The sequence below is a fragment of the Acomys minous genome (assembly GCF_964271855.1).
Source record: "Acomys minous genome assembly, chromosome: 15".
NCBI lineage: Eukaryota > Metazoa > Chordata > Mammalia > Rodentia > Muridae > Acomys > Acomys minous.
The window spans coordinates 40,633,990-40,652,440 of NC_140497.1; the positions used below are offsets into that span (position 1 = coordinate 40,633,990).

General features: G+C 33.0%; 2 long non-coding RNA genes across 2 annotated transcripts in view; one reads left to right on the plus strand and one right to left on the minus strand.

Moving 5' to 3' along the window:
- The window catches only part of LOC311584946, a 744,261-nt gene that overhangs the window by 589,086 nt on the left and 136,724 nt on the right, over positions 1 to 18,451 (plus strand). The window lies entirely within an intron of this gene.
- LOC311584452 overlaps positions 1 to 18,451 on the minus strand; it is a 137,984-nt gene that overhangs the window by 118,164 nt on the left and 1,369 nt on the right. The gene's annotated exons all lie outside the window — the stretch shown is intronic.

The window sequence follows — 18,451 nt, forward strand, 5'->3', positions numbered from 1 at the left end:
GCATGAACGCCTTAGCTATGATACCTAGCGTGCACATCAAAAGTCAGGATTGATGGCAGACATCTGCAATCCCAGTCCAAGGTAGTCAAAGACAGGAGGTGTGCTGGGGTTTAGTGTTCAATTAGCTTAGTCCAATAACTAAGACCCAGGTTCAGTGAAAGACACTGATTCAAACACTAAAATGGAAAGCAATCTAGAAAGTAAAACAGCAACAATATTCCACACATTAAAAAAAAAGTATAAAGAAATAATGTTGTTAATGTTGTTTTTCTACCTTTGTTCATTCCAGATCTATATACCCTAATTTTCACCCTATAAGTCATTTTATTCCATAATCATATGAGAAATGATTTTCATTTCATTGATAGCTTACTCCTGCTTATTTATTTTTGTCTATTTTTGTTCCCTTTCTTTTTATTTTATAGTTTTGTATATAGTTTTATATATAGTTTCATTTTTCTTTCATTGTGCATTATGTGTTTACAGTATTTACCTATAATATGTACGATTACAGGGCATTGCATACCTGTACTCCCAGTACCCAGGTAGGGCAGAAACGTAGACAGTTATAACAATTAATTAATGTTCCTGCCTGTTAAATTTTGAGAAAGCTCGTATTCCATTTTATGAGATTACACATGTGTTGGAGGTTGATCTGATTGCTGCCCAAATTAACATTGTCCTGTTCTCCAAAATACTTGTAACCTTACCTAAAAACTTATTCTTGTTTATCCAATAAAAAGCCCACACATCTAGGCAGGCAAATGGGATAGACGTGGGTAAGGTCCATGCACTTTTGAGGACAGAGAGGACGTTAGGAGCGAACCACAAGGGTAGAAGAGGAGGAGGAGGAGGAAGACAGAATCAGAGGAGAAGGAAATTAACCCTGTGCCATGGCATAACATCAGAAAGAAGCGCATGGCTGGGTCAGCCTGTGTGGAGAAGATGGAGAACATTAACAAATATTTTGGGATCATGGATGGGAGGTAGCCTGAGATGGGGCTGGAGGAAAGCTTAGTTTAGAAGGTTAATATCGGCCGTGCTCCAAGTAAAGGCTTGTTCTAATTAAATAAAACAGGTATCTGGGTTTTATTGATTCAGGATGGGTTAGAAATTACTGTCATAATAATAATTAGTCTAACATAAGCCTTTATTAGGCCATATTTCTAAATTAACCACAACATATATGTTGCACATGTTGCGCACTTGGAAAACAGATACAAACATGCAAATTCTGAGTAGATGCTATGGTTGTCATGACCCCTCCAGTGGAGTCTGTGGGACAAATGTTACTGCACAGTCCCAGGCAATGACCTCTGCCCAGGGTGAGCCTTCTGGAATGGGTGTGATGTTCCTGCCAGGAGTAACTGATTGCAGCCTTTCTTTTTTCTCATTTTTTGGGCACATTCTGTTTTTTTTTCCCTAGCCCACTCTCATATCAGACCCTTCCAAACATGACTCCGTTGCTATGAAATGCCCTAACTTGGGACTCCAGCCAAGGGTCATTCAGGCCTGGAGTTTACCACCAAGTTCCACTTTGTTTGTTAAAGGAAACATGGCTAATGAGTAATCATCAGTTAATAGTTCATATTCTGACTTACAAATAAAGTGTTTAAGAAAGTTCCACACAGTGATGCTAAGACAAATAGAAGAACTAAGAAAAAAACTGTCTTGACACACAGATATTTGGCATAATGAGAGAACACTGACCTTTGATAAAGAGGGCACATGTGTACTGATACCAAGCTAATGACTTAAGTATGGTGACTCAAGATCAATGACAACATTATTACTTTGCATCCTGTATTTTGATCTATGACTTCCTTGAATGAAAAAAATTGTAACCACAAAACTACCCCCTATTTCAAAAAATGTGTATAAAAATCTAGCTTGCTTGCCTACAAAATACACTCAGATCAAACTCCCCTGTGTTTGACTCTGTTGGTCACTTCGCCTGTCTTTGTCCACCGACACTTCGAGAACTCCTCTTCCCAAGGACCTGTCCCTGAACTGAGATGGCCCGTGGCATATGGTGATGTAACCTTTTCTCCAAATGAGAGGTTAGTTGAAAGTAGTAAATTGTATAAATTATTAACTTGTATGATGACTACCCTAAAATGACCATTAGAAGAAACGTATCATAATGAAAGTTATAATTATGTTAAGGGAATATTAAAAATCTTATTTCCCAAAGCTTGTTCAAGTCCTAAACAAAACCAATAGACAAAAAGATAATAAAATCAGTTTTAATTTTTATTTCATTCTATATTCTTTGTGAATATAGTTCTCAAGACAAGTTATATTTTCCAAGAAATCATCAAAATAATGCAAATACCACAAGTAAGAATATTATTATGCTAGGTTATCAAGTTTCTTCTTGGTAGTCTGCTATCCTTCCTCCGAGTGCCATTGGGCCTCCACTAGCATCATATTCAAGGGAGGAGGTCCTCATCAGTCACAGTCACAGGGAAGGGGAATGGGGTAAAAGTGGGAGGGAGGGAGGAATGGGAGGATGCACGGGATGGGATAGCAATGGAAATGTAATATGAATTAATTTACTTTTCAATTTAAAACATTAAAAAAGAATATTATTATGACTATTAATATAAAATTTATTATCATTAAATTGAGACAAATAGGTTTTTAAATAAATGAAAAGACTATGTATTGTGTTAACAATTTTTCAAAAGAAATATTGCTTTTGCTAAATCTAAATCTATATAGAAAATTATTTGATAATTGGCCACTTTTTATATATTTAGCTCATGTAAAATTTCATAAAATGCATTACTTATTTCATACAAATAATTTTTTGCAATTATTTATTTTGAGCAAATTTTTCAGATCTCGTAGTGAATCCTTAGGATAATGATGTTGCCTATCTTTGCATAATATTCCAATGTTCCCCTGCCTTTTAGATTTGTGTGTGTGTGTGTGTGTGTGTGTGTGTGTGTGTGTGTGTGTGTGTGTGTTTCTGTGTCTGTGTGTATGTGTGTATGTGAGTAAGAGTGTCATGGGTAAATATCTTTTTACAACTTGGCCTCCTTTCATCACTGTATCTCACTTTGCATGCAATATTTCTTCAGAGTTAAATCTAACAAGAAAAAAAAGCTAAGTATTAAACTTACATATATTTAAATATTGAATCTTGGTTTCATATATATGAATATATATGTATATACATATATATGTTTGCTATGTTGTCTGACAGTTATGGGAGGGCTGTCTTATATACTAAATTGATCTGTAGTGCAGAACACACAGAGTGACAATTCCTCTTCTTATGCATTCCTCCGATGAGCCAGATGTAAAGAATAAATCAAACAGATGTCAGAGAAACAGATGGATGCTCTTGCAAGTTGCCACTGCCCTTTTACTCAGTCACTTTCGGTGTTGGTCAAATCTCAGGAAAACTTTTTTTTGAGGTTCTGATAAGTTTAAATATAATGTTGCATAGTCCACATAGTCTTGACTTGAATTTGGACCCATTTTTCAATTATTGAAACCAACCATTTGTCATCATTTACAATATGATCAACAAAACTATATTTTATGGCACCTTATTTCTAAATTTAGTTTTGTTCCCTTCATTTCCACTAAGCCTTTTTAAAGTTAGGCTTGATTTCATAACTCATGGTAACTGTATGTATTCATGTCTTGAGTGAGCAGAGGAATTTTTAAATATACTGTTTGGATCACAGAAAACCTTTTGCATTTAAATAAATGCCAACGTTGGTAATATTTTGGAGAATATTATGATCATATATAAACTCTATATCATATACAGTTGCAACAAATCAAACATGTCACCAACTTGAAATTAGGACACTCATATGAATGAATGTATGCCCCGCTTTTTTTGTTTTTCCCTAGGGATGGCACTTTGTACAATATTTTCTTTACAGGATATTATCACCTAGGTATTTGACATAATTTTTTATGCATTCCTTAGTTGAAGGCTACCTAGCAACATAACTTGTGAATAGACCAGCAACGAACATTTAATTTAAAAAACATTAAATATTTCATCAAGAAGAAATTTTGGTTATAATACTTGCATATACTAAAGTCTGAGATGTTTGCTTCAGAACTTTGATTATTATGAATAAAATTAAGTGATTTCCCCCATGCTGATTTTCTTATGCTTGCGTAACTTTTCACTCCTTTGGGAAAATACCAAGAGTTATAATAGTCTTTGCCATTCCTTATGACTTTACAATCAACTTCAAGTATCCATAAAATAATATTTGGGATGTTAATTAGGTTGTGATGCCTTTGGAATGATGGTCCTGCATGCCATAAGAAAGTGTGATGAGTAACCATACAAGGAACAAGTCAAAGGCAGAACTTTTCCATGGCCTCTGCATGTTCTCCTGCTCCCAGGTTCCTGCTCTGGTTAAGCTCCTGTATTAATTTTCCTCAGTGATTAACTAGGATGTAGAATTTTAAGCTGAAAGAAACTCTTTCTGCCACACGTTGCTATTGATCGCAGCAGTAGAAACCATAGGGACAATTTCTTTTAGATAGAGTTGCAGATAGATTTGCACTATTGAATTCTTGAATTTTACTCCTTGACATGGTTATCTGAAATTAACTTCTTTTAGAAGTTAAATTTATTTGCAGAATATTACTAGCATTCTAGTGCCTGAGGGATGAGCACTGGTGTGGCTTTTCAATTCCCAAAGTTAAAACTTAGAAATTGTCCTAATTCTTGTCCCTGGACTAATTGTATGAATCTGTCAATTATGTTAATATTAATTTCTTTGTTCAGTAGCTTGTTTTTGTTAATTTTTATTTTAAATTTCATGCACTATTTGTGTTGCATTTGTTTTTCTCATGTTATATTAATCAAAATGTTTTGATTTTTGTTTTTGAATGTTGTACTGGTAGAAACCTTAATAAAATATGCCATGTCAAAATATTAAAATCTCAAATTATTGGCAACTTGATTGTTCTGTGACTTTGTGCTTTGTGCTTTCTGCTTTAACCTGGGCTAATTGGCATGTGGTGCACTGACTATTTCTGTGGACATATTGCCCAACGTTCATAGCAGCTTTATTTGTAATAGCCAGAATCTGGAAACAACCTAGATGTCCCTCAACCAAAGAATGGACAAATAAACTGTGGTACATCTATACAATGGAATATTATTCAGCTATTAAAATCAAAGAAATCTTGAAATGTGCAGGCAAATGGATGGAACTGGAAAAGATCATCCTGAGTAAGGTAACCCAGACCCAGAAAGACACACATGGTATATACTCACTCATAATCAGGCATTAGCCACATAATAAAGGATACATTACAAAACAGAGTCAGAAACCTCAACCAAGGATCATGTATGATGTGGACCTAGAGCCACTGCTTGGATGTAGCAGCACAGTCTCCTGTGGATCCTATGTCTGGAGAGTAGGAACTACTTCAGGCACGCACTCTGGCCACTGAACTTAGATCATTTCCTCGTGGCAAGATGGCCATGCCAGGCTCCAGAGGAAGAGGTTACAGCTAATACAGATGAGACTTGATAGGATGAGGTCAGATATTAGGGGAAGAGGGCTCCCCTGTCTGAGTACAAAGGGAGGCACGGATTACGGATGAGGGAGAGAGGGGGTCTTGGGAGGGAATAATAGAGGGGGCTATAATCAGGATGTGAATAATTTAAACAGCAGCAGAAGAAGGTAACTTATATTGCTAATCTCACCATATGGAACTAGCTCTGAGACTGGCTGGAACGTGAATGAATGTCTAGGCATAGACAATGGTTCTTGTTAACTACGGAACCTCTATGAATTATTATTATATGCCATTCATATGGCACGAGTGAAGATTTATAGATGTCCTCTTTCCCTGCTCATACAAAGAGCAGAAATCCAGCCTTAACTGTTCCATGCATCACGCACACCTTTTATACACTTATTATTTTAGGACTGTATAATACTTGTGAGAAATTATATGCTTTCAGAATAAAGGAACCAGACACTGACATGGATCAGACCTGACAGGATGCATTCCTTGCAGCATCCTGGACATTGACATACTGTTTGGAGAAAGTGATTGAAAAGAAAGAAAGAGGAATATAGAAATGTACAGGGAAGATAGAACAAAAAGTAGATTAGTGAATCTACTCCTCAACTTAATGTGTCAATTTTCAATCACAGATATTTTTAATTCACTGAATAGAATTTTGTATGTAGATGCAAAATAAGTTCTAGATACAGTGGTATAGAATTCAAATGTACAATTATTCTTCACACACATTATATATACACATACATATGTATATAAAACATATATATATGTATGTATATATATATACTCTAACATGAGTTATTGTACCCATATAACTCAATTTTAATACAAGGTTTACTTCCAATGCTTTGAATGTGCTATAGCAAGCTGTTTAAGAGAAATAAGTTATACAAATTACATATTAGTAGATAAAAATCATGGTCATGTCAGTTGCTAGTCTACTTTTATCACAAGAATATAAATCCAAGGTACAGCAGATAGATATGACTACATAGAAAGATAAGGTCTTCAAAAACCTCAGAGACTTGCAGAATACGGCATTTTAAAAGGTTTTTATTACTTTAAATATTCATTGACAATGAGACAGGTTAACTCCTGGCAACATTCAGTGTACCTCAAAGAAGATGATGAGCATCAAAGACCCTCCTTATGGAGATGGCTTCAAATGTAGCAAACTAACCACTGGGCAAAAGGTCCTCATTTATACCATAGAATGAATTCTGTCTAAAAAAAAGGGCAATCTTAGATGTAGCCAGAGTTGACAGCCAAAGTCTGCCAAGACAGGGTAAGCAAGTCCTAAATGGTTCCTGCCTCACAAACATGTCTATCAGATATATTGGGCTAGAAGGCTGAAGAAGATGCTCCAATGTTATAAAGAGGTTTTGGTGACTATTCCGGTAGAAAACTGTCTCTGTCATTTTTTCATTTGGAAAGCTACTAACATGCACTCTTGGCATACTAAGATAATCAAGTTTACTCCTTCTCAAGTCTCTGAGGTAACTGAAGACCAGGTAGCTTAGTTTTACAATGAAGCTTAGTTGTTTAGGGGTTAAGATGTTTTTAGGTCTACATCGGTGCTCTAAGTCGATAATGACAAGATGTGATGGAGACTGATTTACATTCAGAAATTTAGATGCACCAAGATAGGAAAGATGTCTTCTTCAAGGCTGTCAAATGCAAATAGCCAAAACACTAAAAATGTAACATTTATATAATTCCAGATTGTGTTATAGTTATTCTTGCCATAGGTAATCTATTGTATATAAGTGTAATAATATAAATATATATATACAAAGTAAAATAATTAAAAAATAAAAATATAATCTGTTTTCATAACAAGCTGAGCATATATTAGCATTTTCTTTTATAGTCTAGCAATGAATGTATAATTTTCCTCACATATCTTTGACTATAGTCAACTTTACATAGTAATACAGATTATCTTGTGTCTTATAGTGGTAGAATTTGTGTTTATACTGATGTTAACCCCAAAGAAAACAAATTAGTTCTGAAAAATCATGTCTTTTAGAAAAACATGAAATGGAAATGGGGAAAACACACTTTTCAGCAATACTACAAGGGTGAATCAGAAAGTGAAAAGACTCAGTGAAATATATAGAACATCATATATCTTCTAAAATGAAATACAAACAAAAAATGGCATTATTGTTGAAATAATTTATTTTCAAACAAATAAAATCAGTTTAGTAATATTTTCTAGTCTTTTCTTATATTGTCAGTAAACATAAACATGTAATTTACATTTTTTCAGGTATGATGACATTCACAGGAATTTCACTGTTGTGATCTATGCTTTAAAAAGTTGAGCTTGGTTATTAGTGAATATAAAAATATACTTAAAATCTAATTGACCAAATAGTGAAATATATCATTGATGTGTTAAAATATATACACAAAGGTATTTTAAATTAATAAAAAATGGTTCATCAAAGGGTTAAAATTCAGTTTAAAAATTCAACATATAGTAGTTTTATGTAAACTATCAAAAGATGTGATTATTGTACATTATCCTAAAATTATTCAAAGCAAATATCCTTTTGAATATATCATGTTTGATATTTCGAATTAACTCCCAAAATCAGTTTTAAGTCCCCATTTGTAAGCATTTATTTTACCAGTTTTATTTGACTCCTTCATGTATATTGATTTTTTATTCCAAAGTTTTCATAATAGTGAAAGTTAACTTACACTTTTGAGTAAACCTTTAAAATTATAACAATGCTTTCTATCATAAATATTGGTCTTTGGGGGCTAACTCAAAACCTTTGCCTTCAAGTAATGTTGTAGTTTGAATATCACACTCTCTGAGTGACATTTCCTGAAGAAACTCTAGCAGGTATCTATTCAACACAAGTTGGGAAGCAAGAATAAAACAAAATTTACCTTATCTAAGTTACTTCGAAGGAACAATGAGATTATTATGGGTATTTATTCATCATATATGTCCCTGAATGCAACTATTTAGCATTCTGTTTAATTATTAGACTTTACTTGGTTTGGTATGTATTTTTTAACATTTAAAATTATTTTTTTCTTTTTTTTCTCCTTTATTAATTTATTCTTGTTACATCTCAATGGTTATCCCATCCCCCGTATCCTCTCATTTTTCCCTCCCTCCCATTTTCCCCCTATTCCTCTCCCCTATGACTGTTCCTGAGGGGGATTACCTAACCCTGTGTAACCCCTACCCAGATCTAGCCAATGGACAGAACACTCTCTACAGTAGATTGGAGAGTTGGATATTATTTTCTCACATACTCTGGTGCCTCACCTTTGACCATGTCCCCTGGAGGGGGAGACCTGGTGGCACTCAGAGGAAGGACAGCAGGTTACCAAGAAGAGACTTGATACCCTATGAACATTTAAAATTTTTATTAAGATTATACTATCATCACAAAATGTCTCCCTTATCTTTCTTCCATCCATAACTTCTATATCCTCTTCCCCACTCTTCTTCAAGTTCATGACCCATTTTATTCACTAATTGTTATTTCATGGATATATGTATTTTTATATACACATATATTACTAAATATAATGTGGTGAGTTCATACATGTTTTCAGGGCTAAGCATTTGGTTTTAGAGAGTTAAGCGGTGTGCTCTTCCCTGGGGGAAAGCCACTTCTCCTGTTTCCACGTTTACTCAGCTGCCTATAGTTCTTTGTGTGGAGTGAGGCCCCGTGGGTTTTTCCATATCAAGTTTCACATGTTCACTTTTGTCCTCCCTTTGTCTGCTCAAATACGGACAGTCCCATTGGTGAGATGTTACAATTAGATCTTCTGATGCTAGTAAGGGACATAATCTCCCAGAAAACTTCCCAGTTCTTTGGCGTTTATATTCTTTCTGTTACCCTTCTCCCCACCCCCTTTCCACAATGTTCCCTGAACCTTGGTTGTGGAAGTTTCTGTAGATGGATCTATTGGTAGTGACATTCACGATTCTGTATTTTGGTTGGCTGTAATTTTGGGGATAAGTTTTTGTCTGTTGCAAGAAGAAGTTGTCTTAAAGGCTGAAAGCTACACTTATCTGTTGACATAGAGACAGGTGTTTATGTGGGATGTGCTGGTTTAGTAAATTAATGGTTGTAGATTCACCGTCAATGACATGATTTCACTATCACTGTGTATTTAGCTAGAATTCTAGTAGCAGACACTGCATCGCTCTTGTTGATCAGGTTATAAGTCAAAATAGAGGTTACTTCCAAATGTGTATACCGCTGCATCACCAGTTCGGTTATGATGTCAAGCTGGTTGTTAATGTGTTTGATAAGAATCAGATCTCGATAAAATCAATGGATTCTTCCCTTCCTTCGGAAGCTCGCATGTTGTCTTCTGGTACCATAAGATCTAGTCCTTGGGAGTGAGCATTCAGGTCAGTTACAGGGCAGTGCTGTCAGGACCTTATTCTGAAATACACGGAGTCTCAGCATTAATCACTCACCTTCAACATTTTCAGGGTTATGCTCCTATGCTTTAGGAGTCTGTTAGACAGCTATAGACAACAGCTCAAAAGAAAGCTTCTCATGTGTGATGGTGGGGATTCATTAGGTAGTGTTTGGGTCTTGTAGGGAGTGCCCAGATGAAAATGTTCATTAAAATTATAGGTAAACATTTGTACATTTGCACACTACATTAAGTACATTATAATTTATTAACTATTTTCTCCATAACATATATAATATCTTGAAGCTTAAACAATAAACAATAATAAATCAAATCAAAGTTATTATTCATACTATTTACCTGAATTGAATAAATTCAGCCACAATAAAAACTGTTGATACCTATTGTCTTAATGACATTGCACATTTCGCATTGTTTCATAAACCAAAAATCAAATAGATTCAGTTTTTGCTAAGATGAAAAACATTTATTATTAGTTTTATGACAGTAAAGAATCAATAAATACCTATTTCTTATAATGTATACTTATTTTTTCAAAAAGAATTTGTAGCCATCTCTACTAACCGGATGAACACAGAAACATTCCTACAGAACACTCTACAGATTTTTTTATGAAATGTGTCTTCTCAGCTCGGAAGCAATTTCGTTCTTGATGTGTTCACTTTATAGTGTCTTTAAACTACTGGAATCCATTACAATTTTGATCACACAGTAAAATATGAACCACAACCACTTCAACACTCTGAGGAGAGTGTTTATAAATGAGGATAGACTGTCAGAAACTTCAATAGAAGCACTGAAAGTTATATTTTTAAAAGAGAGTATTTCAAATTATTTTGAAGAATGTTTCCCACACAGAAGAGAATCTCCTCTCTATAGACTCAGTGTAGGCTGTGAAGCAGCTTAGCAATGCTTGGAAGTTCAGTGATGGAGAAACGTCTCTTAAGTCAGTTGTGAGAGAACTATTGCAAAAAAGCATATCAACACTAGAATTCTACAAACTAACTTCTAAGTGAAATATGTTTGAATTTTTATTACAAAATGGCTTTATTTTTAATACAACTGTTTAAGAAATAATGGATAATCTCTGTGTACATTTAAGTAAAACTATAAACCTAATTTTTCAAATAGTAAATAAAATAGGACCTTGAAAAGGTGGTAATTACTCACTATAATAGAAGTGAGTTTCAGTTCCAAGGGAAAAGCAAGGGAACTTTGAAGGAGAGATGACAGTATGAGACAAAAAGAATGTAAGAGAATAAATAACTTGGCAGATGGCTGAGCATTATATAGAGTGTTCACTTTATAGTGTCTTTGTGAATATAGAGAATATTCACAATGTTTTTAGAGTGAGATTAAAAAATATCAAACATAGGTGGGCAAGAGAATTCAGGATGTAATAGAATTTGCCACATAGCTTAATGACCTAAGTTTGAACCCTAGAATTCTGTAAAGAAAATCAACTCTCTCAAGTTGACCTACACAGGTACTACACATTATAAATGTTCCCACATACACATAAGCACACTCACATACAGCCATACTGACACAAAATAAAACATTACTCTTTGAGTGCTTTATTAAAGTTATAACTTCTTATTATTACATTTTTAACACTTTTTTTGGAAAATGATAATTAGAGTTTGGATGTAACTAAATTTTATTTTCTGCTACTTCACAATGTGGAAATAATTTAATAATGGTTAAAGATTCTATTAAACTCCAGAAAAGATCTTATTTTGGGTTCTGAATTAAATCTTAATTATGTACTATAATATTTGGTTTACATGGGTATGGAATGAGACTTGGAAAATACAGACTATGATTTACAACTTGCTCAGACACAAAAACTAATGTTGTTTTTAACTTGAAATGGTTTACTATTGCTCCTGGTGCTTTAAAAAATTATACCCCGAGACCTAGTTAACAATGTGTGATAATAAAATAATGTAGTAAAATTGAGAGAGGGTGTATGACATCAAGACTTTTAGAAAAAAATGGAAATTATGGGAAGTCTATTAACTTGATGTAGAAAATGGTATAAATCCCAAATGATAATCTAGTATAATTAAATCATTTTCCAATTAAGGAAGAAAAAATGGAACAGCACAACACACAACTAGTTCTAAAGTAAGTGATGTGGCCATTATAATCATAATGAGAAGTCATTGTAAGAAGCTGATAAAATAATAAAATCCTATTGTTTGAAAATGTAAAGATCAGCTGTGAATTAAAGAATGCAATGATTGATTAATATAATCTCCTTTCCCGGAGGATTTTTAGGACCACATATCTTTCATGATTTCTAAGCTTCTATTATATTTACACCACATATAAAACTAAAATTTTAAGTTGTTAATGGGCTCTTCAGGTATTACTGTGTGATTTATTCTAGTCCTTAATTAGTGAAATAAGTGGACCAATGTGTTTACCTACTATGAATGCTATACTTTGGATTTAAATCCAAATTTAGGATAGCATACATAAAAGGCCCCAAAAATTTCACTAGGGATACTACATCTGATAAACAGTCTCAATAAATTGAAGGACACACACACACACACACACACACACACACACACACACACACTCAATAGTTCTCTTATATACAAATGACAAAAGGATTGAGAAAGAAACCAGGGAAACAACACATTTAACAACAGACACACATAGTATTAAAATATTTAGGGTTAACTATAACCAAGCAACAGAAAGACATAAACAGAAAGTTTATGATATAAACTTTAAATCTTTTAAGAAAAAATTGAAGAAGATATAAGAAGATGGAGAGATGCCCCATGCTTATGGATAAGTAGAATTAACATTGTGAAAATGGCCATTGTACCAAAGGCAACCTATAGATTCAATGCAAACGATATCAAATTATGGCACAGTCTCCCAGTAAGTGAAGACTTTTGTGGGACATGCCTTTTAGGATAGTGCCCAATTATAAGTGAGTATATACCATGGTAGTCTTTCTGCCTCTGGTTTAACTCACTCATTAGATCATCTCTAGTGCCATCCATTTCTTCACAAATTTTGGGATTTCCTTGTTTTTAATAGCTGAGTAATATTCCATAGTGTAAATGCACCACAGTTTCTTTATCCATTCTTCAAAGTCGTCACTTACCAGGAGATTGGGAAAGATGTGAGGACATCCTACTGAGACTCTAGGTAAGAGAAATATAGGAGATTGGGAAATAGAAGGACCCAGAGGGTCCTAGAAACTTACAAGAAGAACATCATGATGGGTGGATCGAGGCCTGGGGGGGGGTCTGCTCAAACTATTGCACTAACTAAGGACAATACTATAGTAAACATCGAACCCCTACTCTGATCTACCCAATGATCAGGACATTCTCCACAGTTATGTGGAGAGGAGGAACTGACTTTTACATGAACTCTGGTGCTCCATATTTGACCACCTCCCTTTGGTGAGGAGGCCTGGTGGCACTCAAAGAAAGAATAAGCAGGCTAACAAGATAAGGCTCAGTCATAGACATAGCAGAGGGGAATAGAGTGAAAGTGGGAGGGAAGGAGGAATGGGATGATACAAGTGATGGCATAACAATTGAGTTATAATATAAATAAATTAATAAGATTTTTTAAAAAATAAAATAAATAAAAAACAAATTATGGAACAGGTCTTCAGAAATCACAAAAAGACAATTCTCAACTTTATTTTAGAAATCTAGATATTTAAAACAATCCTGAACAAAAACAAAATAAACTTTTGAAGATATTCATAAACAGCATCATCGCTGATTTCAAGTTGTACTACAAAAATATAATTATAAAAACTACATGGTATTGACATAGAAAGAGACATGTTGATCAATAGAATATAACTGACAATTAAACCTAGACTTAAGAGACTTAAGCCCACACACACATCAACACCTGATCTTTGAAAAAAAAGCCAGAAATACACAGTAGGAAAAGAGAGTATCTACAATAAATGGTGCTAGTCAAACTCGATGCCTGTATGTAGAAGACTAATAGATCCAAATTTATTACCCTGCACAAAACTTAAATCCAACGCATCAAAATCCTCAACATAAGACCAGATACACTTACCTTAATAAAGGAGAAAGTGGGATATAGTCATGAATGCATTGGAACAAGAGAAAAATTACTGAAAAAATACTGATAATTCAGGCATTAAGATAAATAATGAATTGAAACACATGAAACAAAAGAGCTTCAGTAAGTCAAATGTCTTCATCAATTGAACAAAACAGCAGCTTACAAAATGGGAAAATATTTTTATCAACTCCACATCTGAAGGCAGACTGATATTCAAATACATGAAAACCTCAAGAAACTAGATATCAAAAAACCAAATAAACTAATTAAAATGTGATATATATAATCTCAATAGAGAATCTCAAATGGCTGAGAAATGCTCAGCATATTTAGCCTTCGGGAAATACAGATAATTTCTAGTTTGGGAGACTGTATTACACCTCTCAGAATGACCAAGATCAATAACAATGGCCCTAAAGATATGAGTTCAACTCATCCAGTCCTATCTGTCTTGTGCATACAGCCATTATTGCTGTTAGTTGTATAGTGCATAACCATAAAGACTGCATTGATTAAATTCAAAGCAAAATTTCCCATCATATCTTTTGAAGTGTAGATCATTTGAACAATTATTTAGTCTAATAACAATTATCTTGGGAAAACCCTTAAATCTTCGAAAGACTGGAGAATAAAACTGAAGAGGTGATATAGTTTTATTTCAGTTGAAAATATCAAAAATTAAAATGAATTTTAAAATTCCTTAACACTCTTTCTTCCTAAATAATATCCTGCTATTTTTATTATGAAGCCACAACAGTGAATGAGAATGTTAGACTTAGTAGTATCTATTCATTTTGAAAAGAGAATTGGTCCATAATTGCTTTTTTTTAAATCCACTTATGTCTTGGTATATTTATCTACCCTTCCTGTTCTTTGTTATATAATCTTTATATCTAACCATATTAAGTTAATGCAAACTTTGTCATGTCTAAATAAAGTGTTAATATCAGATAATATTAAATAATAAATTAACAACTAAGTAAATAATTTTTAATAAGAAAAAAGTAATTATGATAAAAATTATTAATTAATTAATGACACATCATCAATGATTTTGTATTCCATTGGCATTTCCCTGATGCAGCTTCTTTATTTTAACATCATCATGTGTTACTTATGAAATGTTTGACAGACCTTTATCAAAATATCTCAACAGTTTTCCACTTACAGAAATATTAGTATATATTTCTATACGAGCAAGTAACAAAATGGATATCACAATCCAAAATTTGAAAGCATATGGAATTATTCCAATCATCAAGTTTTATGTCTGTCAAGGCTCATGCAGAAAATCAGACTATGCACTATCCTTCATCCATTTTAGAAGAGATCTAGCCTGTCTTTCTTACATAGAGATATTGAATGCTTAGCCTGATTTTAACATTTCTAACCTTTCACTAAATTGCCCAGCTCAACAAAACAAAACTGATTTCTGTAGTATATTTCATAAAAATAAGTAAAGCTTTTATTTAATCCAATATATGAGGCCATTACAGTATTTAGAACTATCCTTTAGAGAAAAAGGTTAAAAATCTAAAATTAGCTCTCTCTCTTATAGAAGTTTATGTGCCCAGGTCATAGAGTAGAAGAAGTTTATATTTAGACATTTGAGTGAATAGTGGGTGATTATCATTATTGTTGCCTTCATTGAGATCTCGCCTTCATTCAAGAAATTAGAATAAAAGCCTAACTTTTACAAACTGAATACCACGTACACAGAATGACATCTGTGAGCAAAAGCTGTCAACAAATTTTGTCCACAGGACAGTGTGGGAAGGAAGATATAAACCGGAAGGCAATGGAATGAGGCTAAAGCTGTTTGTTTATGGCTTATCTCTAAGCAGGCTATTGGGGTCCTCAATCTTTGTCCTCCATAATCAAGATATATGGTTCAATAGAAGCTGGTTAAAAAAATAATCATTGAAAATGTATAACTGATTTCCCCTAGATGATCCAGTTGCTGAAAATCATTATGGAGTAAAACAAAAATATAATGTTTAAGAAGAGCAGAACACATTGCCCAAGTGAACAATGTAGCATATAATAATCTCAGAGTGTACATTTATACAAAGGAAAATGTCCAGTTTACATGGATTGTCTAAAATCCAATGTCAGAGCTTCAACCATGCAAGGAAGAGCGAATTTCTTCTTCTTTTGACTCTATTTTATGCAAATAACCTCAGCTTTGGTGATTTACTAGATATTTGGTAATTTCATGATTTTCTGCTATAATATAATTTTAAAACATTTAACTACTTTTACTGCTTATTTATAAAAACATAATAACCACAATTATTGATTATTACATGCAATTTAAGCTTCCTATTAAGACTAACTTAAGAATATTTTTAAGATTATGCCAGTATTCTCAATGTAAAACAATTATCACCAATTATATGAACTTATGTGTTATTAGAGAGATGTCTTCTTGACTCAGAACACACTTATACTTTGAGGTATCAAACAACAATACAATGAATGACTGCTGTAAGAATACAGTATTGCAAAGACTTTAGAAGATTATGTACATACTAACATCATTATCTGATGGTTGTATGCTAACAAATTGACTAATCATTAGAATTTATACATAATTCTCAGATTAATACTTACAGTACTTTCATAGTTATTTAAATCCATGTTGACTTGAACAATTGTTGCTGATATAAAAAATGTATTATAAACTAAATAGCTTATTAAACTGCAAATTTCTTCTCAATCCATATGCCAGAAAACCCAATATAAAGGTTTCAGTATATTGGCTGCCAAATGGGGCTTCTTCCTGGTTCATATACATACAGTATATACTTATATCAAATTGATAGACTCAAGGAGTCTTTCTTTGGATACATTCACAATGTTGCTAATTTGAGACCCATTAAAGCTTCTACTTCCAAATACAACCTGTTTGAGGGTTATGATTTCAACTTGTAGATTTGTGGTGAAAATCATTGGGACTAAAGACCTTAGATATTAGTAAAAATCTGAATCACAAAATGAAAAGATTCCCAGAGGAATTTTCCTTTTTCTTGTCTTCGTACTGTGGCATTAAAAAGTATACTTTTTGTATTACATTTAGGTATACAACTCCATTAATTTCTTCTTGCTGGTGATATTACTGTTTCAAATGGACCCCAGTGTGCTATTAATTGCTATCAATCATTCTTCATTTCAAGAGCACACTGATATACCTGTTGTAAAAACACATAATCTATCTTTGTTTGGTATGAATTATAGGCTGTTGACCTTGATTGTTATTATAATATATATTAAATAAGTTACTCAAACAGGAACAAATAGAAAACTTTTTACATAAGTTGTTGATGAAAATGTGATCAGAAGTTTAAAGGAATTTGAAAATGCCAATCATTCAAGAAAAAAATTAGTTAATTTTAGTTTAATAAAAACAGATTATTACTTGTAAATAGTAGGCAAGCATGCATGTACACACACACAACCATATGTATTTTGCATTTTATAGCAAACACTTTTAAGCTTTGTTTCTTAATAACATTCATGAAAAATGGAAAACATAAAAATCCTATCTTCCAAGTACCTAATATGTGCTAAAATTTGAAAAGCATAAAGCAATTTATGAACTTTTTATAAAATAGGAACACAGAAGAAAATTATCAAAAACCTCAGTTCACTTTCCAAGAGCAAATATCTAGGAATCCATCTTCAGATGGATCCTGAAGATATCTAGCTCAGCAATTTTTGAACTTGTTGGATTTTATTACAGTATACTACCAAAAAATGAAATATCAATTTATAAACTTAGACTCATATATTATGATTAAAGTCAAATTTGAGATAACTTTAAGTTAAATGTTTTTTCTCCAATTTCTCAAATGAATTTTTTCAATAATAGTTTAAAAAGAAAACCTCAACTTGGTTTTACTTTATTATTTCTAGATTGAAATTCTCTTTAAACCTTTTCTCAGTTTGCATTCTGTTGCCTAACTTTTCAATTCTTAATTCCAATCTTTAAGTTACTCTCTCTATTTTTCTTGTTCAAAAATCAAATTCTGCAGCTGTTTATAAATCCTCTGCAGGTGCCACTGCTAGATAATTATTCCCCTTGGGTTTCTAGTACAATCCCACCAGCCTCATTTATCACATACAATTACATCTATTCTGCTTTTAAAATGTTTTTTTGTTGTTGTGTTTTGGTTCTGGTAGACTTACAAGAAACACCATTATATCAATTTTCAGCTAACATCTGTGGATAAAAAGCATTATAATACAAAAGAAATGTCTTTAGGGTACAGCTCAACATTATGTGTTTTTTTTCTTCATTGCTTAAATAGCATTCTACTCAGTTTATTGTTTTAAAATTTTGGAGGAGAAAACAAAAGCAAGAAAGCTTATTTTACCATCACACAGATTGAGAGAGTCTGGTTTCTGTTAA